The sequence below is a fragment of the Dasypus novemcinctus genome, chromosome 9 (assembly GCF_030445035.2).
Source record: "Dasypus novemcinctus isolate mDasNov1 chromosome 9, mDasNov1.1.hap2, whole genome shotgun sequence".
Lineage (NCBI taxonomy): Eukaryota > Metazoa > Chordata > Mammalia > Cingulata > Dasypodidae > Dasypus > Dasypus novemcinctus.
In genome coordinates, this window is record NC_080681.1 from 98304947 (window position 1) to 98319238 (window position 14292).

The 14292-nt window shown below is 44.7% G+C and overlaps 1 protein-coding gene across 4 annotated transcripts in view; it reads right to left on the minus strand.

Annotated features, from left to right (window-relative positions):
- The window catches only part of THRAP3 (thyroid hormone receptor associated protein 3), a 67760-nt gene extending 60608 nt beyond the window's left edge, over nucleotides 1-7152 (minus strand). Inside the window, exon 1 of one of the 4 annotated variants that reach the window (XM_023582728.3) lies at nucleotides 7009-7152. The gene's annotated coding sequence lies outside the window, so the exon portion shown is untranslated. The remainder of the gene's footprint in view (nucleotides 1-7008) is intronic. The other 3 variants (XM_004472252.4, XM_004472251.5, XM_058303875.1) reach the window with 3 other exon arrangements.
- Nucleotides 7153-14292: the final 7140 nt, after the last annotated feature.

The following is a 14292-nucleotide window of genomic DNA, read 5'->3' on the forward strand; positions in this document are numbered from 1 at the left end:
AATACTACCTAGTATAGTCACTCGCAACATCTAGGAAGCACATGATGGCAAGAAAAAATGGCTCTGAGACAGAGACAGTCAGATCCAACAACATGTGATTTGAAGAAAAATACTTTCAAATGGCATAGTGCAGAAACAGATGTGGCTCTATCTATTGAGCTCCTGTCTACCACACGGGAGGTCTGAATTCAGTTCCCAGTGCCTCCTCAAGATGAGCAAGACTGTGAGCTGATGCGACAGACTAGTGTGGTGGGCTAGCGCAACAAGAGACACATGGAGGAAAACATAACGAGACACAACAAAGCAGGGAACGGAGGTGGCTCAAGCATTAGGTGCCTCCCTCCCATCCTGGTTCGTTCCCAGTGCCTCCTGGAAAAAAAAAAAAAAGCACACAACAAACAGACACAGCAAACGCAAACAAGGAGGTGGGGAGAAATGGATAAATAAAATAAATCTTCAAATGGCACAGTGGTTGTGTGACTACAGATCCTTTTTGAGTTATAATACCCTGAACACTAGCCCAGTACTACACATATCTCTGCCTCCAAGTTAGTGGGCGTGCCTCTTGCTCCTCCAAAAATCTTGCTCTCACTCTTGCACAGGTGCCTTGAATACTCTAGGCAGCAACTCTAGTCCCAACTCTGACATTCAGGATTATGGGTGTCAACCTGTTCCCCACCCTCATCCCACATGTATATGCACATACTCACATACATTTCCTTTTAGTACTTTTCAGGCTTCATGTTGATATACTTGAAACAAGTGATTATTTCCTACTACTCATTTATGTGTAATCTCTGAATATGCAAGCTGAGTTCTATCTCTACATAAAAGTCTGAGTCAGAAACTTCAGTATTTCAGCCTGACTATTAACTTGCCACTAAGCCAAGCCAACTATCCCAAACCACCCCCAGTTAACTCTAGATTTTATTTCATAAAACTTTAAATACAGTAAAATTTTACTGCCTTTCTACCAAGAACTCAATATGCTATGCTCAGAAACCAAATATAATAAAAACGCTGTTAAAGGGTAATCTAATGGCCCTGGCATTAAGGGCTTTAGGAAACAGACAGAGGAAGAAAATGCTGCGTGACTGCAATCTGCCCACACCTGTTCAGTCAAAGGGGCTAAAGGATAGATCTGTTTCTCAAAAGCTCTTCACACTCGGTTAACTCTGAATCTCTGCACCATGAAGACAATAATTTATAATGCCTCACACATGGCATTTGGAATTTACAGTGTTCTCATGTACACTTATTCATGTAAGAACAACAAAATACCATAATTCAAAGGTTGTTTTTAAGGCTGTACAAAGTGATGTAGCAATTTGACAGCTAAGCAGTAAGAACATAAGATTATACAAAGCAAAGCTTTGTAAAAGACAACTTTATTAAGCCTGAAGCAAGAATTTTATATTAAAAAGTTTACCCAATTTATTTTTTCTACTGGGTAACCCCACCCTGGCATCCTTTGTCTTCACTGTTAAAATTCAGAGCCAAAGGTAATCTTAGTCAAGACTCTAGATAACATGGGACCATCTTCTGGAAAGACCTCATGTAACAGAGTTTTAGGATGAAGAATCTCCTGGTAACTTTAGAAAACAGTCTCACCTCTAGGACATACTCTATCAATCCTTATTTATTCCATCCTTTTTACTAATAGAGGGTAAAAGGACGCCCACAGAAATTTGAGTTAGAAACCTCTCCAAAAATCACATAGAATTACTAAAAGAAAAGCAATGGAGGAAGTGGACTTGGCCCAGTGGATAGGGCGTCCTTCTACCACATGGGAGGTCCGCGGTTCAGGGCCTCCTTGACCCGTGTGGAGCTGGCCTATGCACAGTGCTGATGCGCACAAGGAGTTCCCTGCCATGCAGGGGTGCCCCCGCGTAGGGAAGCCCCACACGCAAGGAGTGCGCCCTGTAAGGAGAGCCGCCCAGTGCAAAAGAAAGTTCAGCCTGCCCAAGAATGGCGCCACACACATGGAGAGTTGATGCAGCAAGAAGACGCATCAAAAAGAAACCCAGATTCCCATGCCGCTGACAATAACAGAAGCAGACAAAAGAACATGCAGGAAATGGGCACAGAGAACAGACAACTGGGGTGGGAGTGGGGGGAAGGGGAGAGAAACAATTGAAAAATAAATCTCTAAAAAAAAAAGAAAAGAAAAGCAATGGGGGAAGCCGATGTGACTCAGGTGACTGGGCTCCCTCCTACCACACAGGAGGTCACTGGTTTGGATCCCAGTGACTCCTAAAGAAGACAGTGAGCTGGCGCAACAGAAAGGCATGGCAAGCTAACATGAGACACAAGAAGAAAAAACATATTGAGAGACAAAACAAAGCAGGGAGCAGAGCTTCCCTGTGCCTCTTCAAGAAGACAGCGAGCTGACGCAACAAGAGACACGGGGAGAAAAACAGAATGAGAGATACAACAAAGCAGATGGCCTTAAGCAGAGGTGCTCAAAGGATTTGGCACTTCCCTCCCACGAGAAGTCCCAGGTTAGGCTCCTGGTGCCTCCTAAAGAAACAAGGAAGACGAACAGACATAGCAAGTGAAAAACAAGGGAATGGGGAGAATAAATCAATAGAGGGAGAGGGAGAGGGAGAGGGAAGCAATGGATCACATGGGTCCACAGTTAAAAAAAAAATCCTACATAACTGGTTCTTAATACCCAAGGACAGAAGTCAAAAGTCTTCTAATCAGACATTCAGCAATTCCTCTTTGCTTGGCCTTCTATCTTCTGATACTGGCCATGTTATGCAGTTAAAACATTCCAGATGCTAATGCAAACCAGGCAGAACAAAAATGAGGACACACATGCCAGCTAAAACACACGTGCAGGGGTCAGAGATAAGTGCATTTATACTTTCTACATATCCCAAACTCTTCAGTTTGGAACAAAATAATATTCTGGAGTTCTCTCCTCTTTATTGCTTCACCTCCCTCTTTCAAAGTTACCTAAAATGTCCTTTTTTAGAAGAAACAAAGAAAAGAAATAAGGCACCAAGACAAACAACAGAAATAGTGATGGTTAGGGAAGCAGAATAGAGACCTGTATCATATACCCAGAACAGGGAAAGCAAATTCAAATGTCTACAACAGAGAACTAATATAAGGGTGTAAAATGATAAACATTATCTACTATGCACCATGTCAGCAACACATGGCAAAGGCTGTGGTGGGGTCTGTAGCAAACTGGAGAATATGCCAACTCCTGAAGATAGCTGCTGCAAAGCAAACACAGTACTCGGCTGCCAGATCTGATTTCTCAAGAGCAGGCAGAATCCAAAATTTTATATGAAATCTCCCTGCTTTTAAATTTTTCCAACCAATTCAAATTTATAACACTGTGTGGGACAAACAAAACATCTGCAGACTGGATTTAGTCCACGAGACTTCAGGTTTCAGCCTCTGCTATAAATAGAAAAATGCACGGTTCTTTCAGAGGTAGAGCTCTAACCTTCAAGGCAGAAAGCACAACCTTTGCTTTCAGTAAGACATTTTCACCTAGTATTATACTACAACTGAAAATATACTATAAATATACTAATATAAATCTGAAACCTCTAATTCTTAAAGGAAAGCCAGAATAAAACCATGGTACTCTTCACACACTAGGATGCTCCATTTTTGCCACTAAAATAGAAACCATAAACAAAGCCCAATGGAGAAAACATTAGCAAGTGGATTTTCGTGAAACTGGGTTCTCATCAATTTTCAGTTTCCTCGCTATATGCAAAATCAGTTTCTAACTTATGGACAAAAAGAAACTAAAAGATTATTTCTCCTCAAAAAAAAAAAAAAAATCCTTTGAAAGACCAAGAAATTCAATCTTGTAGAAAAATGTAACATATATTTTACTATCCTGATATTTGGACCAATTATTGTCCTATGGGTTATAAAAACCTTCATTACAGGCTCTAGAGCAGGGGTCTTAAACTTTTGAGACTCTAATAAATATAATAAAAGGTAAAGATCCGCCCCCCCCCCTTTTTTTTTTTGAGAAAAAGCAACCCTCTTACAATTCTACAGAGTTCATAGATCCCCATGGAGTCCACGGTACATAGGTTAAGACTGCCCTTGGAGAATAGATGTAGCTCAGTGGCTCAGCACCTGCTTCCCATGTATGAGGTTCTGGGTTCCATTTCCGTACCTCCTAAAAAAGAATGCCCTGCTCTGGAGATAAATAATCCTACTTAATCTCCAAACCTGCCAACCCCTCTCCACCTATCCCACCACCCTACCTCAGACCATTACCAACAAGAACAATAGTTCTTAGCTGATATCTCCCACAATCCATTTTCCATACTGCTTCAGGGTGATTTTTTAAAATTATAAATAGCAACTCCTCTTTTTCCCACCCACTGTAGCTTCTCACAAGCTTCCCTAAAACAACCTGAGCTCTGCTTACCTCTCCAACATTCTTCAGGGATTCTCCTCACTATGTGTCAGCCACATTTAGCCTCCTTTCAATTCATAAAGCACACGAAATTCTTCCCATCTTGAAGTTTTTACACCTGCTGTTCCCTCCACCTGGAATGCTCACCCTTAATGCCCTAAAGATCTGGCTTCTCACTCTCCCCAAAAAGAACTACTCTGATCATTCTTAGGTCTCCCCCGCCTTTTAGTGACTATCATCAGAGTGTCCTGCTTGAATGCTACTACCACATCACTTTTCTTAATTTGCAATTATTTGCTTACCTATTTGTCTTTCCGCACTACACTGTAAGTTCCAGAAAGGCAAGCCTCATCTACCTCACATCCCGCGGTACATGCAGAGTCTAACACATGAGCTGGTATACATGGTAGGCTCTTAGGCACTGTTTGCTAAATCAGTTGATCAATCAGAGTTACACAGTGACTCAATCTTAGGTGTCTATAGAAGATACAAAACAATCAAAATCTAATATTTGATGTTTAGAAAATAGATGGATAGGTAGGTAGAATGAGACAGGAAATGCGGCAAAATGTTAAAAGTTGGGAAATCTGGGTATCTGGGTAGGGGATATATTAGTGTTCCCTGTATTGTTTTTGTACTATTTTTGTCCCTTTCATGTAAGTTTGAAATTATTTCAAAACACAAAGTTTTAAAAAATTTAGTATTTGAGAAAACAGCATTAACCATACTTCCTTCAATTCAGATGTCACTATGCCTAAGAGAAACATGCTAGCAGCCTAAGAAAAACACACTAGCATCCTAAGATTCTTAGTGGTGAAGATTACCAATTCTAAAAGAAAAATCAGTAAAGCATATGTCTCATCCCTCCCTGGCTCAGTGCTAACCTTACAAATACTCCAAGCTTCTTACAAATACTTCCAATTTCTCACACAAAACACATCACTCTCTTTGTAGCCCATAATTTCACTGGCTAAACCAGATTAAAATATATATACATACTGTATTAAAGAAATACGCTGAGTTACTGCTGCTGCTACGACTATCACCACTACTGCTCCACCTGGTATGCAGACTAAAAATTTGTCTCCAAAACCAGAGACCTTTTTCTGGTGCTCAAAGGTTTGAAAAACAAGAGGTGAAATTATATTGCACAGAAGGTTTTTAATTAAACATTTTCATATAAAAACTTCAATCACCTCTTTTACAGAATGCAATTAAGCCTAAAAGGCTGCAGTAAAATTGGCTTTTGAGACTTTTAAAGTACGCCAACTAGTTTGCAAAATACCTCTTCCAGCAAGGAACAAAATGAGCCCGATTTGCTCCACAAGTTGTTCACGGCAGCAGCCATTTTCCGGTTTTGGCTCTCTGACAAGCTTCTCTATGATACGTACACTAGGCTGTCTGGACAACACAACAGACCCTATTCCCACAAACAACCAAAAAAAGGGTGGAAAAAGGTCATCTGAAAGGGGAAAAAATGACGATGTACTACATGAGTTTCTGCTCTGGACCCACGATTTTAAAATGTTATAAATAATATAAATTGTTTAGCATGTGCCATGCAATGACCGAGAGGTTTTCAGTTTATCGGACGTAATATTCGCAATAATCTTAAAATGTAGCCACTTATTTACCGCTATTTTGTAGATAAGGAAATGAAGCACCTGGAAGAGAAGCCCCTCGAACAAAATCAAAAGCTAGGAAGACAAAAATTAGAGCCCAGGAAAACTGGTTCCAGAATCCTTCCGTTATACTATTAACAGAAACTTCACTGGCTTTCTCCTGCTAGGGCCCATACTCTCATTCCCTTCAATCCAATTAACAACCTCCCTGTAAACACTGTACTTCCACTGATGGCTTCCAACTTCTGGAAACCAAAGCTAGGCGCCCTGCTCCATGCCTAAGATTTAGGAAAACAAAGAGTATAATTAATAAAAGTTGTTTAAGTGGTAAGAGAAGCAAAGTAAATTGTCTCGTACATGGAGAACACCCGCCAATCATCACTGGAATGCAAGTCGGCCTCACCCCCAGCCCAGGATATTGAAATAGGAGTGGAACAGGGAATGGGGAGCAATAGTACCCCCGTAGATGATAAATCTGGATTATGCCTTCGGCTACAAGGCAGAGAAGAACCGAAGAGGTACTAACAAATACCGAGTGCCAGCCACATGTGCCCTAGGAAGAGAAGCAGGCCAATAAAGGCTAGGTGGGGGAAGGGCACTCAAGAGTTCCGAGAAAAGGAAAAATCGAAATAACAAGGTTCGTACCACCAAAGGAGAAAGGGTGTAGAGCTCCCTACCCCACCCCACCCTGCCCCAGCCCACCCACGGCAGATGGCAGAGAAAAAATAAGAACAGCAGCTGCTCGAGAGAAGGCGGCCCCGAGCCTCGAGAGCAAGGCCGAAGCAAAGGGAAGCCCTGAAGGGCGGGGAGGGGGAGGAGCCGGAGGGAGCTGGGCCCGCTCAGAAGTGACGGGGTAAGCGCGGGGGAGCGGCTCCGCGCCGCACCTTCTCGGGGACCCTGAATCAGCCGCCACGTAAAGGATACAAGACGAAACAACTAGAGCAGGCCGAGCAGCCCTAACTCCTATCAGAGGCGCGCACTCACCTGGGCCCACCGCAGCGATCGCAGCTGCAGCCTCGCAACGGCACAACCGGCCCGAATCTCGCCCCCGCCCGACAACGCGCCCAGCGTCCCCGCTCTCCGACGACGGCGGCAGCAGCGGCTGCGTCGCCCCGCTGCCTCCTGGGAAATGTAGTCTTGGGCCCGCCTCTTCTTGCCGATTTGGCAGGTCACTGAACTACGTTTCCGACAAGGCAAGACGAGCGTTGGTCCCGCCGCTTTGCGTCACGCGCCGGACTGTCGGCGGTCACGTGGGTTGCTCCAGTCCATCCCTTCCCCCCGCCTGGGTGGCCTACGGAAGAAGGGGGGAGGTGGACGGAAGGGGCGGGGGCGTTGCTGACGCCACTGCGCCCACCATTTTGGTACGGTTCTCGAGGTACGGCTTGCGATTCTAACGCTCGCCGCCTAGCATGCGTTGTTGTGGGGTGTCCAAGCCGGGAATCGGGTTTCCTGGGTTAGTCTCTTCCCTGCCACGTCTTGTCTTGTGACCTTGAGCAAATCGCCCTCCTTCTTTGAGCCTCAGTTTCCTCTGCTATGAAATGAAGCTCATAATTTTGATCCCTCAGAGTTGGGATGCTCCGACAAAGTGAGATACAGGAAAGCTTCTTTTACCCTGAAAACGCAACGCACAATGGAATTGGCTTTGTGTGTGTGTGAGAGAGAGATACTGTGATCTCCTTAGGAGACCCAAGACCTCGGATGAGCCGACCACTCTAGCTGTCTCCCACCGCTATCCACTCCCCTACCCCTTCTGTCTTCTAAACAGGGAGCCCACAAAGACGTTTTTCCAAAGCTTGTTCCCGAGAAACTTGTTAAAATGCAGATATCCGGGTGCCATTTTTCTGCTGAGCCACAAGCTTGGGGAAGTGTGGCCCTGGAATATGTATTTTAATCAGACCGCTCCAGTGATTCTTAGGCACGTAGAAGTTTTTGGGAACCAGTGCATTTACCAGGGTTTTTTGCACAGCTTGGTTACTTCTAGAATTCCTGCCCTAGTGAACAAGCGAGTACCTTAAATGCCATCTCAGCTTAAATGCCAATAATTCTGTGACGCCTTCCAAGTTTACTAGCTCGTGTTCATTTCTTTGCTACACTTGGATTATATACTGTGATTATCAAGGGTCTGTGTTTGTCTTTTCCACCAGATTTGAGAACAGAGCTAAGTTCTGATAGATTTCTGCATTTCCAGGGCTAAGTTGACAAAGTAAACATCAATAAGTATTGAGATAATTTACTACTCTGCCTGAACGAAATGCTCATCAGGTTGCAGACCATGCCACATCAGCCCTCATCCCTAACTGACCTCAACAGCATTCCTTGCAGACTGCTCAATCTTTCTTTGAGCACTTCTTGTGGGACACATACTGGGTAATGCTTCTTGAAATGTTCTGTTTTCATTTAATTTTTTCAATTCACAGTTTTTTTTCTTTTTTTAAGATTTATTTATTTATTTAATTTCCCCCCCTCCCCCGGTTGTCTGTTCTTGGTGTCCATTTGCTGCGTCTTGTTTCTTTGTCGGCTTCTGTTGTCGTCAGGGGCACGGGAAGTGTGGGCGGCGCCATTCCTGGGCAGGCTGCTCTTTCTTTTCACGCTGGGCGGCTTTCCTCACGGGCGCACTCCTTGCGCGTGGGACTCCGCCACGTTTGGGACACCCTTGCGTGGCAAGGCACTCCTTGCGCGCATTAGCGCTGCGCATGGCCAGCTCCACATGGCAAGGCACTCCTTGCGCGCATTAGCGCTGCGCATGGCCAGCTCCACATGGGTCAAGGAGGCCCCGGGTTTGAACCACGGACCTCCCATATGGTAGACAGACGCCCTAACCACTGGGCCAAAGTCCGTTTCCCTAATTCACAGATTTTTTTGAGTGTACTATATGTCATGCTTCAGTGCAAAATAGCGGGAACAGTGATGAACTATATTGATACAAAAAAGATAAAATAAAACATAGTCATTCCTCTTGATTTATCATCTTCACCCTCTGCCCCATCCCTAGTCATGGAAACATCCTAAGAGTCCAGCCTCTCTCCCTGAATGACCTTTTTCCTTGAGTCATCTGGCACACAGGGGTAGCTTTAACATCTCTTTGCATTTTACTACCTTATCTACATCTTAACCTCAACTCTCCTACGTAGGTCCAGATGTTATGGGAGTCATCCTGATTTTCCACAAGTAATTTAAATTTAAGAAACTGAACTCTTTTTTTCCTTCGATACAGCATTACATAGTTGTGTAGTGGTTAATTGTTTACAAGCCTACATTCTTCATTGGTTTTGTTTTTTAAAAATATGTATTGTGGTAACATATATACAACTTAAAATTTCCCATTTTAACCACTTTCAAGTATATAATTCAGTTTCACTAGGTTCTGAGCTCCTCTTAAGGAAGAGAACATTTTATCACTACATTTATCAAGCACCTACTGTGGGACAGACCTTGTGCTAGATGCTTATTAGCAAAATGGCAAACAAAAGAGATGTGGTCTTTGCCCTCAAAGAACTTCCTTTCACCTATGAAGATAACCTTAAGCAGGCCATCACATGCGTAATTAATTACTACTGTGATAAGTGAAACACAGGAAGAGTATATGATATATGCTATGATGGCATAGAACAGGGGCTGGTAAACAGTGGCCCATGGGTCTTTTCTAGTTACTCTCTACTCTTTACAGAAAAAGTTGCTGACCCATGGCATAGAATCAGAAGGTCCTGACCTAAGCTAGAGGGTCAAGGAAGGCTACCCTGAAGAAGTGACCTATAAACTTTTGTTAGCCAGGCCAAGAATTGGGGAAAGTGCATTCCAGGCAGAAGAACAGTATATGGGAAAGACCTATGACCAGAAGGAAAGTGGCATGTCCTCAAACTTGTTAGGCCTGCCATTGAGTCCAGAGTACAATAGCAACGAAAACACAGTGAGGGTGGTGACATCATGAGCCAAATCCTGCCAGGTCTGATAGCCTATGTTGAGGATATTGGATTTTATTCTGAGAGCAGTGGGAAGCCATTAAAGGGTTTATAAATGGGAACGGACATCATTCTAATTTCCATTTTTAAAGGATTACTCTGGTACACTGTGGAGAATGGATTGGAGCAAGCTAGACTAAAAGTGGAGAGGCCAAATAAATTATATTGCCATAATTCAGATGAGAAGGGACAGTGGCTTGGTTTAGTCTATTGTCAGTAGGGATGGAAAGACAGATTTGAAAGATATGTAGGAGATTGAATCTACTGGTCTTGGCATTTGGCTGGAAAGGGAGGGACATGTCAAGGTTAACTGCCAGGTTTCTGACTTGAGCAGCTGTGTGTATGGAAGACCCCTATTCTTGTACAAGTCTCACCACACCCATCACTTAGTGAAATTACCTGTTACATACTTGTGTCTCCTGCAGACAGTAAACTCCTAGAAGGCAACAACAAATATTTCATTCTTTGTCTCCCTAGGGCCTGGCACTGGACTAGGCACAAAATGGGCAGCAGTAAATATATATGGACCTCTCTTAGTTCTTCCTTCCCTTTTTCTGTCCAGGGCACCTCTATCCTTTGGATTGCCCAGGTTTGAAATCTCAGCGGAATCCTGGCTTCTTCTTTATAACTTATCCATCATATTGTATCAGTTACATAGTCCTTTGAATTCCACCCCAGGAACATCTAATGAATTTCCCACTACCCTCTTTCAGGCTTTCACATGTCTTAAGACATGTAAAGTGCTTAGAACGGTGTCTGGCATAGGTAAGGGATATATAAGTGTTACATATGATTAAGATCTCTCTACTGGACTCCCACCTCCCACCTCTCTCCAAGCCACCTCTAGAATGTGGTCAGTGTGCTGTTTCTCAAATATGGCTCTAGTCCCCTCAGGATCAATCCTAAATTCTCAGTGTGGTCTATATGGTCCTGCATGGTCTAGTCTCTGACTATCCAGCTGCACCTTTCATTTTCAAAGTCTTCCCATTGCCCTCAGGATGAAGGTCAAGCTCAAGGCCTTCCACTATCTGACCTCCATGTCCCTTTCCAGCCTTGGCTTCTTCATACACAGTGCTCCAGTTATGTGTGCTTGTCTTGACCATTCTCTGGGCTTTCTGCCTCCCCATGTCTTCTCATACCCTCCCTCCCTAGTAGGACCTATCAAAAACCAATCTCATTTAGTTCAGGGACCTTCTCCTTTAGGAGTCCCCAAACACCACTCTGCATGTATCAGATTCTGCCTTCTGTGATTGTGATTTCTGTACATCTCATCCCTCCACTAACCTGGGAGCAAATATAAGGCCATCTGTTGCTTTCACCTGACCATCAATCTCCATTCCTTCTACTTTTCATAGTCCTTTGAGAAGCCATCCTTCCCTGACTCTAGCTCCAGGATGAATAGGTAACTGGCTGGTCAGTGCACTTTATTCCTTTGGTTATAGTGATTGGCAGGCAAACAAGGCTAGCAGAGGGAATGTGCATCAGCCTGAGACCTTGGCTGGAACACTGACAGCAGGGTCCTCTCTTTCTTCTAGGATGGCTAAACTGTAAGAGCATCAACTTGGACTTGTTCATCTTTACCACTGTTTGGAGAGAGCCCTCCTGAGATGAATTTAACACAGTAGAAAGCAGAGCTATGAGTTGAGAAAGACATATCTCCGGCTACATGGGTTGAGCCCTTGGATTCATCCATGTCTGAAGTTAGCAGCACCTCTGGGCTTTTCCATGCCATGAGGCAATAAATGAGCTAGTTTGAGTTGGGTTTCTGTGTCTTCAAGGTAGAGTCATGACTAAACACAGAAAGGGTGTTGAAACTATCTGTTGTATACAAGTGCCTCTCAGGGCAGGAAGGAAGGTGGAAGGGGAATCAGAAGACGCTGGGACCAAAGCCATTATCTGATACTCTAAGCTTGAAGGGCCACCTGTGGAAAAGAGGAGCAGTTATCTTTGCTATTGCTCAAACAAAGATAGCTTTACCACCATCTCTGCTTTGCAGGAACCAAAACCAAAGTTCTGGTCAGGGTCACAGTTTGTTTTACTGTTGATAACTGACAAAAGGAGGCCCCTACATTGCTGAGCTTAAACAGCAGATGGTTACTCCTTAGCCTGTCAGCAAGCAGCAACTATTGGGAAATACTCTAGTCCAGTGGTTCTCAAATTTGTCTGCATATTAGAATCACCTTGGGAGGTTATAAAATTCCCGATGCCCAGACCACGTCCCAGACCAATTAAATCACCATCTCTGGGTATGGGACACATGTGTCACTATTTTTGCAAGTTTTCCCAGATGATTCCAATGTGCACACAAATTTGGGAATCACTGCATAAGATACCTATTTTTCCATTTCCAAGGCTGATATTTCTGGAAAAGAGAGATTCTCCACCTAGCTGCACAGTAGGTCCCTTTGGGCTTTTTCCAACAACGTCCATGTCTGGTCCGCACCTCGCAGAGATTCTGATTCTGTTGGTATGGGTTATGTTCCCCATATTGGCATTTTTTGAATGTTCTCTAAGAATTTCTAACGTGCAGTGAGGGTTAAGATGCAAGTTTGTTGTTGCTTTTAGTTTCCAGTCTGTCACAGACTATTTTATAAAATACAATAAAAATAAAAATAACTTGAAAGATGAAATTGTAAGAGACATAACAAAATACAATTTTTGTTACTTGATTCAACAGACATGAAATTACGTAGTCTCATTGCTCTAAAAGTTTTTTTTAAGATTTATTTATTTATTTATTTCTCTCCCCCTCCCCCTCACCCCAGTTGTCTGTTCTCTGTGTCTATTTGCTGCGTCTTCTTCTTTTTGTGTTTCTTTGTTGTGTCATCTTGTTGTGTCTGCTCTCCGTGTGTGCAGTGCCATTCCTGGGCAGGCTGCACTTTCTTTCGCGCTGGGCGGCTCTCCTTACGGGGCGCACTCCTTGCATCTGGGGCTCCCCTACACGGGGGACACCCCTGCGTGGCATGGCACTCCTTGCGCGCATCAGCACTGTGCATGGGCCAGCTGCACATGGGTCAGCTGCACACGGGTCGAGGAGGCCCGGGGTTTGAACTGCAGACCTCCCATGTGGTAGACGGATGCCCTAACCACTGGGCCAATTCCGCCGCCTTTAAAAGTTTTTAAATACTTAATCTGGTCAGGGACCAGACACCAGCCTGTCTTTGAGCAGTACTTTGAGTAGCACTGCTCAATTCCAGTCACCACCCACCCATCTGTCCCCTCCCATCCTCTACCCTCTGTGCCCTTCTCTCTCACTTGCTCATCCTTGAGGAGAAAGAATGTTTTATCTGAGAGAAGGACCCACAGGCAAACAACACCTGGGCTTCCCTCCATTTTCAGGCCCACCCCCCAGGCCTGAGCGAATTCCCTCTCATGTCCTTCACTTGGCTATCACCTGGGTCAGGACTAGAACCTGACTTCTAGAGGCCCCACTCCCAGCCCCCGCCCCAGGACTGGGAAGGTGTGTCTGTCCTGCTGATCCAGACTCTCCCTTGGGTAGATCTTGTAAAGGTCTAGACATGGGAGGCAAAAGTTTCAGAACTTAGATCCAAACAAGAGCAATCAGCAAAATAAACGACTCGACCACCATCCTCCTGCCCTGCCTGACCTATGTGAACACCTCTCAGTTGGTCCTAAACTCAGAAGGGGTTGGCAGAAGTAAGCATCACTCTCAATCCCCAGCTCTAGCCTTTTTATCATGCTTTCATTCATTCACTCTTACCACGAAATTGGACTTAGCATTGAGTCCTGCCTCCTCTGTATTTCCCTAGCACAAAGACTAGCACATAAATTCTCAACATGTGGGAAGTGGATGTGGCTCAACTGATAGAGTGTCCACCTACCATATAGGAGGTCCAGAGTTCAAACCCAGGGCCTCCTGGCCTATGTGGTGAGCTGGCCCATGCACAGTGCTGCCACACGCAAGGAGTGCCATGCCACACAGGGGTGTCCCCCGTGTAGGGGTGCCTCATGCAGAAGGAGTGCACCCCACAAGGAGAGCCACCCTGCGTGAAAAGCACAGCCCACCCAGGAGTGGTGCCACACACGCAGAGAGCTGATGCAGCAAGATGACGCAACAAAAAGAGACACAGGGAAGCAGACTTGGCCCAATGGATAGAACATCTGCCTATCTCATGGGAGGTCCACGGTTCAGACCGAGGACCTCCTTGACCCGTGTGGAGCTGGCCCATGTGCAGTGCTGATGCGTGCAAGGAGTGCCGTGCCACGCAGGTGTGTCCCCCGCATAGGGGAGCCCCACGCACAAGGAGTGTGCCCCATAAGGAGAGCCACCCAGCGTGAAAGAACATCC